A 15966-nucleotide genomic window follows, 5' to 3' on the forward strand; every position below is an offset into this window, starting at 1 on the left:
AGTGTCGGAAATGACTTCAATATTTCCAAATTGTTTTGCTGTTGTTATTTTCATGGTCAAATGTCAAACACAAAGTGGTTAAAATATTAACGTCGACTAAAAAATTCAATGTCGTCACAATTTTTTACGGCGACAGATATTCTCTAAAAACGACATTATGTCTACTGTTGTATCGACAATGCTAATGGCAACAAAGGACGCTTCGACTTCATTTTGCGACGACGACGACAACCATTACGTTACGTTATCTAAAATGTGGAAGTTTTTTTATTGATCCTCATCAGGAGATGAGAGGCAGCGAATTAGCTTTATATATGCACTTCGCAAAAAATGATATGAAAGTGGTATTTGTTAATAAAAATTTTCCGATACCCTAATGTTTGAACCTTCTTAACAAACCAAGAAAAACTTTTTTCAAACTATTATAATTTTTAATCAATTATTCCACTAATGAATTGTTTAGTACTTCCCCTTGTCCAGAGAAATCTGGACATACATTTAAATAGAATAAGCTAACAAGTAGTAAGTTCGGCCGGACTTTGAATCCCCTTCACCATTTAAAACGAATTTGGAAATTTTCAAAAAATAAAATCAGTTAAAAATTCTGTTACAATCTTAAAAATACCGAATATAACCGTTATATTGGGGTCTATACGACGTGGATCTACATAGGCATTGTTTATCATAAGCCATTACCATATTCAAATTCGAAATTTGAAACAAAACGTAAAAATACCGTATATAGGAAGGCACCGTTATATCGGAGCAATACGAAGACGTGGACCAGCACAGACAATTTCCTGTCATAAGCTGTAGTATCCATTACGAACTTTAAAAACGACATCTCAAACATTTCGGGTGAATAATGTCGGTAAAATCATCAAAAGATCGAATATAGGGAGGTACCGTTATATGGGGGATATACGAAGACGTGGACCTGCACAGACAATTTTCTGTCCTAGGCTGTAGTATCTATTTCGAACTTCAAATACCAAATTTGAAATAATTTCATTGAATAATGTTGCTAAAATCATCCAAAGATCGGAGGGAGGGACCGTTATATATATAGGGAGGGACCGTTATATGGGGGCTATATGAAAACGTGGACCTACATGGGATCTGTGGACCGTTTCAGGACATTTGGAGTCGATCTAGCGATGTCCGTCGTCTGACTGGCTGGTGTGCACGATAACTCTCGAAGGGAGTATCCGATTTGGTCCAAACTTGTGCAATATCGGTCCACTCTTTTTGGTACCTCCCATACGAAATTATCAAACAAAATATTTTACGGCACAGAAAGAGAAAGGATATTTGCACCATTGCTACGTCAGGTGTGAAAATGGACAATATCGGTCCACTCCTTCTCGTTCCTCCCCCACAAACGGTCAAATTTTTGAATAATTAGAACTCTTATAAAATATGATGTAAGTGTGCGATTGTGTCCAAAGTACACACATCAAAATACCTTTATCAACACAAGGTCTGGTGTGAAAATAGGATATATATTTATCTACTCCTTGTACCTCCGCCACAAAAGTGAACCCAGATGGTCCATTTACGAACTTAACCTGCCTACTGGCAAAATAAAAATGTGTGCAAAATTTTAGCCTTCTATCTCAATTCGTTCGAAAGATAGCGTGATTACAACAAAAAGACAGACATAGATCAAGAATATATATAAATACTTTGTTGGGTCTGACATGAGTATTTTGAGGAGTTACAAACGGAATGACGAAGTTAATATACCCTCCATAGTATGGTGGATGGTAACGCCACATACAATCAGAATTTATATATATCTCCCTTTAAATGTTTTCATATTTTTACACCCTCCACTATCAAAGGAGGGTAGGGTATATTAACTTTGTCACTTTGTTTGTAACAGCATAAATTTCTTAGTTGACTTAATGATGTCCGTCTGTCTGTTGAAATCAGGATACAACCCACATTATTTGTCGTAGAGCTTCAAAATTTGGCACAACAATTTGTATTGTGTCTAGAATGGTTGGTATTGAAAATGCGATATATTGGTCCACGAATTTGTGCAAAAATTGGCACTTGTTCGTAATAGGTTCTAACTCTGGTGGCGGAACATCCTGTATAGCTCACATACAACGGTATTGTCCACCGATATTCGGTATTTTGATAATCCTAGTCACACTTATCCACAAATTTCTTTCAAATTTGGTATTTAAGACTCGCAATAGATAACAATCCTTTTAGTATAAAAATTGTCTATGAGGTTCCCGTTTTTGTATAAGCACCATACAACGGCCTTACCCACATTTTTTTTTTTTGAAAAGTGTAAGAGCATTATCCGAACGGTCTAATTGATATTTGTAGTTTAAAACGGAACACGTTTGAATCCAAATACTTTTTTATAAAAATGTTTACTTTACCAAATGGTGGAGGTTATTCAAAACTCGGCCCTGCGAACTTAATACATTTTTTAATTGTTCAATATTCATTTATGCTGTATTTCGAATTGTTTTAATTTATTTTAAATGTATATTATTTTTATACCCTCCACCTTGGAAAGGAGGGTATATTAACTTTGTCATTCCGTTTGTAACATCCCTAAATATTCGTTTTAGACCCCATAAAGTATATATATTCATAATCAGCATAAAATTCTAAGTCGATTTAACGATGTCCGTCTGTCTGTCTGTCCGTCTGTCTGTCTGTCTGTCTGTCCGTCTGTCTGTCTGTCTGTTGAAATCACGATACAGCCCACATTATTTGACGTAGAGCTCCAAAATTTAGCAGAGCTATTTGCATTGTGTCTAGGATGGTTGGTATTGAAAATGAGATATATCGGTCCACGTTCTGGTATAGTCCCCATATAACGGTACCTCCCGATATTCGGTATTTTGATGATTTATGCCACATTTTTTTCACGGATTTGTCTTAAAATTGGTATTTGTAGGTCATAGCGGCTCCCTGAGCGTGTGGCAAAACATTGCATGTATAGGTCCACGTTGTGGTATAGCCCCCATATAAAGGTACCTCCCGATATTTAGTATTTTAGTTTTTTTTTACCACATTTTTTCACCGATTTGTCTAAAAATTGGTATTTGTGGGTCATAATGGTTTCCAGCTCCGGTGGCGGAACATTGCATGTATGGGTCCATAATTTGGTATAGTCCCCATATAACGGTACCTCCCGATATTCGGTATTTTGATGATTTATGCCACATTTTTTCACGGATTTGTCTTAAAATTGGTATTTGTAGGTCATAGCGGGTCCCTGAGCGTGTGGCAAAACATTGCATGTATAGGTCCACGTTGTGGTATAGCCCCCATATAAAGGTACCTCCCGATATTTAGTATTTTAGTTTTTTACCACATTTTTTCACGGATTTGTCTGAAAATCGGTATTTGTTGGTCATAATGGGTTCCAGCTCCGGTGGCGAAACATTGTAAATATAGGTCCACGTTTTGGTATAGCCCCCATATAACGGTACCTCCCGATATTCGGTAATTTGATGATTTTTGCCACATTTTTTCAGGGATTTGTTCGAAAATTGGTATTTGTTGGTCATAATTGGTTCCAACTTCGGTGGCGAAACATTGCATGCATGGGTCCATGATTTGATATAGCCCCCATATAACGGTACCTCCCGATATTCGGTTTTTTTATGGTTTTTGCCACATTTTTTCACTGATTTGTCTAAAAATTGGTATTTGTGGGTCATAATGGGTTCCAGCTCCGGTGGCGAAACATTGTAATTATAGGTACACGTTTTGGTATAGCCCCCATATAACGGTACCTCCCCATAATCGGCATTTTAATGGTTTTTGCCACATTTCTTCTAATGTTTCTTTTACCCTAAGGTGGAGGGTATTAAAAGTTTGGCCCGGCCGAACTTAATGTTTTGTTACTTGTTTTTTATCAAGCAATGTCTATGAATTATCTAATCTTTTAACAAATAAATTAATTAAACCAGATTGTTTAAGTTGTTCGTTCTAAATATTATCTACTGTAGGACAAGTTTATACAATCGGGACATTTAAAATTAAAAAAAAATATTAAAAAAAAAAATAAAATAAATATTTATGGCTAAAAATATACCACCAAGAGCAATAAAATCTTCGAATATATTTTCGGTATAGGTAACAAATACAATTGTGTCAACATGTTATTAAACTATTTTTTAAATAAATTTTATTAAAAAAAATGAAGACTTTGTTTCTTTATTATTTCAAGTTTCAAAGTAACTTGGAGACTAGTTAGTATTCCTCCTAAGAGTATTTCTTTATCTTCTGCGAAATATTCATGTTAACATCTGTAGATCTCAAAAGTTACAGCCTTTTTTGCTTGGATTTTCACATAAATCAACAACATATTGAATCTATGGAGCATCATGCTTGATCTTGCACAGAAATTTTGCATTCATATCCTGTGGCCTCTTCGTAAATAATTTTCAATCTAGTTATATTGAATTTTATATCCTCCACCATACTACAGGATGAGATGAAAAAAAAAGCAATAATTTTTACATTTTTTTAATTTTATTGAATGAAAGCAAAAAATGTCGGAAAAAGCATCAAATTTTGGAATGAGTTTAGATTTGTTCGAATTGGTCACCTTTGGCACGAATTATGGCCTTCAAACGGCCAATGAATGTTGCTCTGCGGTATTTTGTCCCATTCTCGGCCAAGCGCTTGCTTAAGGTGATCGACTCTTTGGCATTTTTTAGTGCCAATCTTGCTTTCCAAAACACTCCAAAGACAATAGTTCAACGGATTGGTATCCGAAGATTTTGGTGGACATTAAGCGAGGAACCTCATTTTGTAACCATTCTTGGGTGGCGCGTGCTGAGTCCTGTTGGAATGTCCAAGGTCTGCTGCCAAAATGTTCCCAAGGCTTTAATACACCCTCCAGAATATTTTCGGGATAATATTCGGCATTTATTTTGATGCCACGGTCGATTTTTTACGAGCGGAGAGCGACCATCGGCTGTTATGGCGGCCCACACCTTCACCATGGCCGGCGCTGACTTCTGGTGGTCAACCTTCACCATGGCCGGCGCTGACTTCTGGTGGCCAACCGAAGGTGCACATTTTCAGCAGACCTCTTTGGCAAGTGAACACGATAATTTTGCTTGTTTACATACTGCTGGGCAACGAATGTTTCTTGATAGGAGAAAACCAAACTCGGCAGTTCACCACTTTAGGCCAAGCGAATCCACTCTTTAGCTCTTTTGAGTCTACAATTTTCTTTCTGTTGCCGTGTAAGTGCAAGCACTTTTTTTGAATTTCAATGGCTTTACCCCGAGCTCATTTTCCAATATTTGCCGTATGGATTATTGCGATATGTTCATTTTTCGGCCACTGCGACACGGGTTTCGATCAAGTCGTTTCTCTACTTTTCGAACCATTTCTGCTGATGTTGCTGTTTTCTTCCGTCCACTTCCTTGACGTCGGGCTACGTTAGCAGTATCACGGTAACGAGCGATGATACGAGCCACAAAAGATTTATTGACATTTAAATGCTGGAGTGCTCTAACGATAGCCACTTGTGGTTTTCCAGCAAAATATAAAGAAATCACACTATCACGCTTGAATTCCATCACGAATAACTTTTTTTCTTGAAAATTCTCACCAAAATGTTTTGTACGCTTGTAGAAAATATAATTAGCTGTCGCTGCAATAATTTTAACAGCTATCGGACGAGTGGCTTAGATATGACAGCAGTCTGAAGTTGGTTGCAGTTTTTTCATCTCACCCTGTATACCTCCTGTAGCCTCATTTTTTATGAGACTGATAATGACCTTAAATATCTAAAACATGTAAAGTAAGTTATTTGATAAATCTCGAGTTTTTTTTTTCAACCACGAATTAGGATCCCTGGATGTTTGAAAAATTGGTAAAAACTACTAGTTATAGAAACCCAGTATAATCTTTAAAAATTCTTAAAAAATCCTCGTTTACAGGAGAGCAAAAATCTTTAAAAAATGTAGCTTATCCTTTATCCACCATAGCTGTTGAAAAACTCTTAAAGTATCCAGGATTCAAAATCTCAGAATTTCCTTTGAAAATCTTTTAAGAATTTTTCAGATCTCGTCTACCAAAATCATTTCTTCACTGCATTGGTTTTACCATAAAGACTAGCATCTCCTCTTCCAAAAAAAAAACGTCTCATGGCTATAGTCACCTTTGCTTACTAATAAAGATTCCCATTCTCAAAGATACAGGCTCTTAATGACTCTCCATCGGTCTTCCTCAAAGATTTCTTCCTTGTCTCCCAAAACAGTATCCCTTTTGGGTTTCTATTACAAAACTCTCCCTTTCTCCCCCTCCTGGAAGTAATATTGAGAAAAACTCCATTTTTATTTGTAATTGTAGAGGAATGAAATCGAAGCAAACGGAAAATATTTACAATGGCCCATGCTGGTGGGGTGGTGGCCCGGCTCTGGTGCTTGGCGGCAATGTTGATGTACACAAAACACATTGAGACATAACAATGTGATACTTTGCCGATGGCATGAGTTTTGACCGACCAACCAACCGACCGACCACCCGTTGTTTGTCGTTGGATTTGGTAAAATTTTTTTGCAAAAAAAAAAAAAAGAAACAGAAAAAATGCCAACGTAAATCGAACGTTAACCTCCCGGTGCAAGTATCTCTTCTCCATTGGGGTTTATCATTCGTCCATCCACACATACATTCCTTAAAAGCGCACGCATTCTACTCTCCAGTTGTTGGCAGGCATTGATGTTTGTATTTGCTGGAATATTCTCCAATTGTTGGGTGACGAATTTTAGGGGTTGAACTTTTATTTTGCAAAGAGCGATAGGGTACTCCTCGGCTGAAATTGAAAAAAGAAGCAACAATTAATAAATCTCCCCATAAGGTTCAGTCTGATTGTTTGGCAAAGAGATTTAAAACTTCAAGAGAGATAGGCAGAAAATGGAAAAAAGAGGGGGAGAGAGAAGTTGTAATTGACACCGGTTTATTGTAATTTGGTGAAAGTTAAGAACAATGAGAGCTGACATTGGCTGTTTCTCTTTCCTTTTCCATTTTCTCTTTTCGTCGTTTGTAACAAGATTCTCTTTATAAAAATTGTTTGTTGTCACCATTATTTCAGAGGGGGAAAATGATAGTGTCTGGGTTTTGTTGGTGTGATATATCAAGAGAGCGTTTGTGGTTGTTCTTTAAAATACACTGGGTTATAAAAGAAAACCAGTGGTCTTCAACAGTAGATCAAGAGGTCTTCTCTTGTAAACCATGAAGCCTTTAACATGAAGTCTTCACTAGAAAACCATGAGGTCGTCACGATGATGTCTTCACTGGAAAGCCATGTAGCCATTTGGTCTTCACTAGAAGACCATGAGGTCTTCTTTAGAAGCCCCTAGGGTCTTTTCTAGAAGATCATGAGGTCTACACCAGAAGACCTTGAGGTCATCACCAGAAGACCTTGAGGTCATCACTAGAAGATCTTGATGTCATCACTAGATCTTGAGGTCTTCTTCACTAGAAGACCTTGAGGACTTTACTCGAAGCCTCTGAGGACTTCAATAGAAGACCATGAGGACTCCAATAGAAGCCCCTGAGGACTTCAATAGAAGACCATGAGGACTCCAATAGAAGCCCCTGAGGACTTCAATAGAAGACCTTTAGGACTTCAATAGAAACTCCTGCGGACTTCGCTAGAAGCCCCTGAGGTCTTCACTAGAAGACCTTGAAGAGCTTGAGGTCGTCAATAGAAGACCTTGAAGAGCTTGAGGTCTTCAATAGAAGAGCTTGAGGTCTTCAATCGAAGAGCCTGAGGTCTTCACTAGAAGAGCTTGAGGTCTTCACTAGAAGAGCTTGAGGTCTTCACTAGAAGAGCTTGAGGTCTTCACTAGAAGAGCTTGAGGTCTTCACTAGAAGAGCTTGAGGTCTTCACTAGAAGAGCTTGAGGTCTTCACTAGAAGAGCTTGAGGTCTTCACTAGAAGAGCTTGAGGTTTTCACTAGAAGAGCTTGAGGTCTTCACTAGAAGAGCTTGAGGTCTTCACTAGAAGAGCTTGAGGTCTTCACTAGAAGAGCTTGAGGTTTTCTTCACTAGAAGAGCTTGAGGTCTTCACTAGAAGAGCTTGAGGTTTTATTCACTAGAAGGGCTTGAGGTCTTCTTCACTAGAAGAGCTTGAGGTCTTCTTCACTAGAAGAGCTTGAGGTCTTCTTCACTAGAAGACCTTGAGGACTTCTTCACTAGAAGACCTTGAGGACTTCTTCACTAGAAGACCTTGAGGACTTCTTCACTAGAAGACCTTGAGGACTTCTTCACTAGAAGACCTTGAGGACTTCTTCACTAGAAGACCTTGAGGACTTCTTCACTAGAAGACCTTGAGGTCTTCTTCACTAGAATACCTTGAGGTCTTCTTCACTAGAAGACCTTGAGGTCTTCTTCACTAGAAGACCTTGAGGTCTTCTTCACTAGAAGACCTTGAGGTCTTCTTTACTAGAAGACCTTGAGGTCTTCTTCACTAGAAGACCTTGAGGTCTTCTTCACTAGGAGACCTTGAGGTCTTCTTCACTAGAAGACCTTGAGGACTTCTTCACTAGAAGACCTTGAGGACTTCTTCACTAGAAGACCTTGAGGACTTCTTCACTAGAAGACCTTGAGGACTTCTTCACTAGAAGACCTTGAGGACTTCTTCACTAGAAGACCTTGAGGACTTCTTCACTAGAATACCTTGAAGTTTTTTTTTGAGGGTTTCACTGGAAGTCCTTTGATGTCTTCACTAAGAGACCATGAGGTCTTCAATAGAAGACCATGAGGTCTTCAATAGAAGACCATGAGGTCTTCAATAGAAGACCATGAGGTCTTCAATAGAAGACCATGAGGTCTTCAATAGAAGACCATGAGGTCTTCAATACAAGACCATGAGGTCTTCAATAGAAGACCATGAGGTCTTCAATACAAGACCATGAGGTCTTCAATACAAGACCATGAGGTCTTCACCATGAGGTCTTCACTAGAAGACGATGGAGTCTTCACTAGAAGACCTTTGCGGTCTTCACTAGAAGACCCTTGAGGTCTTCACATGAAAACTGTGAGGTCTTGACCATAAGACCTTCGAGGACTTCATTAGAAGACCTTTGAGGTCATCACTAGAAGACCTAGAGGTTTTCACAGAAGACCCAGAGGTCTTCACTAGAAGACCTAGAGGTTTTCACAGAAGACCCTAGAACTAGAAGAGTTTGATGTATTCACTTAAACTTATGGTAGCAGGGAGCCTCTACAGATTCAGATTTTTATGGAAGGAATTTTTCAGTCATTACCCGGGCCATATTATTTTACAAAGGCAGACTGTCGTCCTACACAACTTGTCTACCCTGAAAGCAAAAAACAAAAAACCCCTTGCCTTCCGATAATGACTATGTGATGATGACGACAATCCTCTTTGACAATGAAATGTTGAAAAAGAATTTACAAAAAAAAAGAAAAACTAAAACGAAGAACACAAACGAATCTCTACAGCATCCATCCACGCTTCCACCTTGAAGGCGGCCATTGGCTGTGGACTTAACCTTTACTGGAGTGCCAGCCATCAAGTTTGGAGCTAAGACACCAACAACATCCATACCAACATGTTCGTTCTTCCATCGGCAACGTATCCATGCGTCCATCCATCCGAAAAAAGGAATGGAATGAAAAAAAAACTAAAATACTTGTTATGAGTTTTTTTTTTTTCATTTTTTTTGAGATATGTGGTGGTGTTCTACGTCGTCCATTCGTTTCTTTTTTTCCTGCTGAGGTTTTGCCGGTTTTGTGCCACCACCTTTCATTCTCTGTGCTGGCATTCCATGGCTTGTGTGTGTTTTTTGCACTTTTTTCCTTATTTTGTGTGTTTTGTGCTTCGCTTTTTACTCAAATCCAATTCATTCATTATTTTTTTAGTACGCGTTCTTTGTGTCACGTTGCCGAGCTTTGGTTGCTAAGCGACAAAAAACTGAATAAAATTAAGTTAAATCTTCTTTGGTACGCAGCAAGGAAAAGCAAACATAAGAACGAGGCGTATTGGGGGAGATAAGAATTTCAGGAAGGGGAAATAAGTAAATTGGTGGATGGCACAACCCCTGGTCTTCTGACGGATTTCGGGTTTAGAAGTTTGAGCGTTTTTCTTCTAGTGAAGACCTCCAGGTCTTCTAGTGAAGACCTCCAGGTCATCTAGTGAAGACCTCCAGGTCTTCTAGTGAAGACCTCCAGGTCTTCAGTGAAGACCTCTAGGTCTTCTAGTGAAGACCTCTAGGTCTTCTAGTGAAGACCTCTAGGTCTTCTAGTGAAGATCTCTAGGTCTTCTAGTGAAGATCTCTAGGTCTTCTAGTGAAGATCTCTTGGTCTTCTAGTGAAGACCTCTAGGTCTTCTAGTGAAGACCTCTAGGTCTTCTAGTGAAGACCTCTAGGTCTTCTTGTGAAGACGGCCTCTAGGTCTTCTAATGAAAACCTCTAGGTCTTCTAGTGAAGAAGACCTCAAGGTGTTCTAGTGAAGACCTAAAGCTCTTCTAGTGAAGACCTAAAGCTCTTTTAGTGAAGACCTAAAGCTCTTCTAGTGAAGACCTAAAGCTCTTCTAGTGAAGACCTAAAGCTCTTCTAGTGAAGACCTAAAGCTCTTCTAATGAAGACCTAAAGCTCTTCTAATGAAGACCTAAAGCTCTTCTAGTGAAGACCTAAAGCTCTTCTAGTGAGAACCTCTAGGTCTTCTAGTGAGAACCTCAAGCTTTTCTAGTGAGAACCTCTAGGTCTTCTAGTGAGAACCTCCAGATCTTCTAGTGAAAAAGACTTCTAGGTCTTCTAGTGAAGAAGACCTCTAGGACTTCTAGGTCTTCTAGGACTTCTAGGTCTTCTAGGACTTCTAGGTCTTCTAGTGAAGACTTCCAGGTCTTCTTTTGAAAACCGCAAGGTCTTTTGTTAAGACCTCAAGGTCTGTTATTTAAACCTCATTTTCATATTCTCTTCCAATAATCCTCTTTCCGCCTACCTCGGATATGACTCTCAACCCTGACATTTAATTTTAATAGCAATCTACCAAAATCTAGGTGTCTTCCCCTAAACTTTCCCCTCCCCTCTTTTGAAGTCGATTTTAATTGTTGTCCAATTCGCATTTGATGATTTGTTGTTGCATTCTTTAAGTTTTGAATGCTCGTCTTAAGAGACATTCTGTTGGTGGGAAACAAAAAGAGAGCACGAAAGGTGGCAGTTGTTAACCCCTACTCAATACAACGAAGGGCAACCAAGATATTACACAACTAACAACAACCACATCAAAAGGAGAGGAGGAGGCAGCAAAAGACAAATTCAAAGAGCAACAGCCACGAAACGAAGAAACTCCAACGAATTTCAAATTGAAAAAGCAACAGCATCTTTACAACAACAGCCACAACTTTTATTCTTCTCTAGCAACAGATCTGGAAAGTAGAAGTTATGACAAAAAAAACGAACCAAACGAAGGAGCAACGAAAAAATGGCGCGCGCACTTATTTAACACATATTGCCGCGCAACTCAAGCGACAAAATGCTGCTGCTGCTAAACCCATCATCGTCATCAACATTAAAACGAACGCACCAAAGAAGGAATAACTCACGATGGAGGATTGAAGAAAAAAAAGCAAAAAAAAAAAACACGCATGGAACGGGGGATAAAAAGTACAAATCAAAATCGAAATTCAAGTTGTGAAAGAAAAGCAGCAGAGAAAAGTAAATCTTACGTGGATCCATGTTGTTGTAATAGCTTTTGCTGTTGTTGTTGTTCTTGTTGGCGTTGTCGCTCGTTATTGGGGATATGTCGTGTGTCTTCTGTCCTTCTTTAGAAATGTTTGTAGGTAGGTAGGTAGGCATGTGCTTATTTCTATGTACATTCATTAAGGAGGCAAAAGACAGACTCTGATAAAAATAGATTCACGGGGCACAGTGGCTGCATTTTTTATGGAATGAGATAAAATTAAAAATTCCTTTGGTTATTCAAAACTTTGATCATTTGTGTGGGAGGTACCAGAAGAAATGGTCCGATCTCTTCCATATTTAAAACAGATATTGTGTTGATGAAAATATTGAGATGTACCATGTCTTCTACATCCATTTTATAAGACTTATAATTATTCAACATTTTGACACTTTGTGGGGGAGGTACTTGATGGACTTGGCCGATATTTTCCATTTTCTCACCTGATATTTCCTGAAATGGATTTGGTCTAAAGAGACTTGGGGTCTAAAACCGTTATTTCAATGAGGCCCCTTTTGCCGTATCAAATGATATATATTTTCTCTAGCCATATGACTGAGGGTATAATTAAAATCACGTATTAGGCGGAATGATCTAGAAATCTGACATTTGCAAAGAGAATCACTTATAGATTGTTGGATAAATGTGCCAAAGGTTTTTTTTGGAAGTTCGAACTTAAAACTTACGAAAAGTTCTAAAAATTGTACCATTTCTCAAGCTCTTCTATTGAAGACCTCAAGCTCTTCTATTGAAGACCTCAAGCTCTTCTATTGAAGACCTCAAGCTCTTCTATTGAAGACCTCATGGTCTTCTATTGAAGACCTCTAGCTCTTCTATTGAAGACCTCTAGCTCTTCTATTGAAGACCTCAAGCTCTTCTATCGAAGACCTCAATCTCTTCTAGCGAAGACCTCAATCTCTTCTATCGAAGACCTCAATCTCTTCTAGCGAAGACCTCAATCTCTTCTAGCGAAGACCTCAAGCTCTTCTAGCGAATACCTCAAGCTCTTCTAGCGAAGACCTCAAGCTCTTCTATTGAAGACCTTACTGTTGGTGTCTGTGGTTTGGAGAAGGACTTGTTTTACATTTGCGGCTATAATTGTAAAATCAAACATAAATTCCTTACCATATAGCCCCTTACCCCACTGTGCAACCAAAAAAAAATCTTCAAATTAAAACACATCTTTGGAGGATATCTGCCTGAAAGTGATTTAAGAATACGGAGTACAACAAGATGACTATAAAACAAACCAAAAGAAAAAACTAAACAAATAAAACCAAATAATGACCATCAAGAGCGAAACCCAAGCGCTTCAGATAAAGCCAACGATGCGACGAGTGTAGGCAACAAACTTAACAACTTTGAAAGCGACATAAATTTTTTTAGCAACAACAACAAATAAAACTTGATAAAAAGTTGTGTACATTTATGCACCTATCTTTGGCACTTTATTCACCTATTACATTGTTCCCTTATGCCATTTTCTTTTCCTTGTCGCCTTGTCCTTGTCTTTGGCACCTACGTGTATACCTAAGGAAGGGATGTGGTGTGTGTGTGTAGCTGAATATGAGATGCTGTTGCTGGTCTTCCTTGCGCAGCACCAAATTCTCCTCTATTGTCGCTGTCTCCCCAAATCCGGCAACAGTGGCATCATACTACTGATATATGAGGTGTTGCTCCTTTGTATATTTTATTTCTTTCTTTCTTTTGTCGTTCTTGCGTGTCCGCAAGTCCATTTTGTCGGCCGGTATTTCAGCAAGCAACGATTTCTTGTTGCGCCGACTTTCTCATTTTTTTTTTCGTTTGAGTAACCAAAGAAATATTGGAGCCCCAGGAAGAACTTGGGAGAACATTGACAATGTCACTCTTTCTATCTCAGTGCATGTTGTCGTAGGTAATTTCTCTTTACATTGTTGCTGAGAGAGTTGGCAAATGACAAAGTGACATTGCGCAAGAACTGAAAACATGAATACGATGGGCATATTAATAATGTTGTGTGCAGGGATGGACATTTTTAAGCCATGGTACATTAATCACTTATATCATGTTTACATTTACATTTTTGATGGTGGTGAAGTATTTTATCGTGATTTATTTGATTGATAACATATTCACAATAGAGAATAGCAAAAGTGGCCCACCTTATTTCCTAAACAAGTGTATTAAATCAGAGGTTGAATTAATTGACAGACAATCAACGTTCAGACGAATTTGGTTTGAGAATCAAGGTTGGAAAATAAGTTTGATATTTAAAGTGTGCGAACTGCCCTAAATTGTACTAAATTGGATCAGTTTGGTTTAGTTTGAGCGGATGAAACTGAAAATTTGTATTGGTGTCCCTGTTGGTGATAGGTTTGTGATAAAGAGTTCGTTTTGGAAATGTGTACTACAAGTGCACGAAAAGTACTAAATAGTTCTATATATTGGGTTCAATTTGGGTGATTTGGGTATTGGGTGAACAGACAGTGCTTGAAATCTGAATTTCAATATTTAGGGTCGCTGTTCTTGTGTAGTCTGGAAATGTCTAAGTGGTTTCGAAAATGCGTACTATAATTGTACGAAAAGTTCTAAATGGTGCTAAATTTAGTATTTGAAAAAGCGATGGGGCTGGAATTTTCAAATTTGATATTTAGATAACTAATGGTAACTGTGTTTGAGATTTGGCGGTGGTTTGGAAATTTGTCCTATATTTGTAAGAAAAGTACTAAATGGTACTAACTTTTGGTGTTTGACGAAGGGATATGGCGGGAATCCTCAAATTTTATATTTGTATCTCTGTTGGTGTCTAAAGTTGAGTTTTGGCGGTTGTTTTGGAACTGTGCACTAAAGTAGCTCGACAAGTACTTAATGGTACTAAATTTGTTAATGGGTGAAGGGATAGAACTGAAATAGCTGAAATCCTGACATCAGATATAGATGTCACTGCTAGTATCTCATGTTGAGATTTGGAGGTGATTTCGGATATTTGTACCATATTTGATCGAAAAGTACTAAATGGTACTAAATTTGGCATTAGGTGAAGGGATAGGACTGAATTTCCCAACTTTGATATTTAGGTCTCCGTTGATATCTGGAATTGATATCTGGAAGTGGTTTCGGAAATGTGTACTATAACTGCATGAAAGTACTAAATAGTACTAAATTTGGTATTGGTCGAAGGTATAGAGCTGAAATACCGAAATTTAATATTAAGGTCTTTGTTATATCCTCAGCCGTATGGCTAGAGGATATATACCATTTGATACGGCCTACGGACACAAAACGTCGAAATTTTCAAAAAAAAAATAATAATAATAAATAATAAATAAATATTCCTAATCCAAATCCACGTCACAATATTTTTATTAACCTAATGTCTGGTATGAAGATGCGATATATCGGTCCATTTCTTCTGGTACCTCCAAAACAGAGGGTTAAAATTTTGAATATCCATGAAGCTCATAAAACACGATTTTAATATCCGATTCCATTCAGACTTGGTACATCTCAATATTTCTATCAACACATTATCTGTTGTAAAGATGGTAGAGATCGGACTATTTCTTCTGGTACCTCCCCCACAAAGGGTCGAAAATTTGGATTAATCAAAACGATCATAAAATTCGAAATTAGCATCCGGATTTCTACAAATTTCACACATGCCATTATTTTTACTAACACAACATCTGCTGTGAAAATGGGATCCTTCTGGTACTTCCCCCACAAAGGCTCAAAATTCTCAATATCCATGAAGCTCATAAAACGCGAAATTAACAACTGATTCATTCAGACTTGACACATCTCATTATTTCCATCAACACAAGATCTGTTATAAAAAAGATGGAGATCGGACCATTTCTTCTGGTACATCCCCCCACAAATGGTCAAGGTTTTGAAAAACCAAAACGGTTATAAAATCCGAAATAAGCATCAACCTCTGCTAAAATTGTACACATCCATGAAACTTATAAAACGCGAAATTAACATCCAATTCCATCCAGACTTGGCAAATCTCAATATTTCCATTAACAAAAGATCAGTTATAAATATGGCAGAGATCGGACCATTTCTTCTGGTACCTCCCCTACATAGGGTCCAAGATTTAAAAAAAAACACAACGCTCAAAGAAAGCGAAAGAAGCACCCAACTCTCTTCAAATTTCACACATCCACGGATTTCTGCTAACACTAGATCTGTTGAGAAGATTATATATATCTGCGAATCCCGCCTGATAACTCACCCACAAAGGGTCACAATTTCCAATTCATTTATTTGTCA

General features: G+C 38.1%; 1 protein-coding gene across 1 annotated transcript in view; it reads left to right on the forward strand.

Annotated features, from left to right (window-relative positions):
* The window catches only part of LOC101887980 (serine/threonine-protein kinase grp), a 99302-nt gene that overhangs the window by 8670 nt on the left and 74666 nt on the right, over positions 1 to 15966 (forward strand). The window lies entirely within an intron of this gene.

The sequence above is a fragment of the Musca domestica genome, unplaced genomic scaffold (genome assembly GCF_030504385.1).
Source record: "Musca domestica strain aabys unplaced genomic scaffold, Musca_domestica.polishedcontigs.V.1.1 72, whole genome shotgun sequence".
Classification (NCBI taxonomy): Eukaryota; Metazoa; Arthropoda; class Insecta; order Diptera; family Muscidae; genus Musca; species Musca domestica.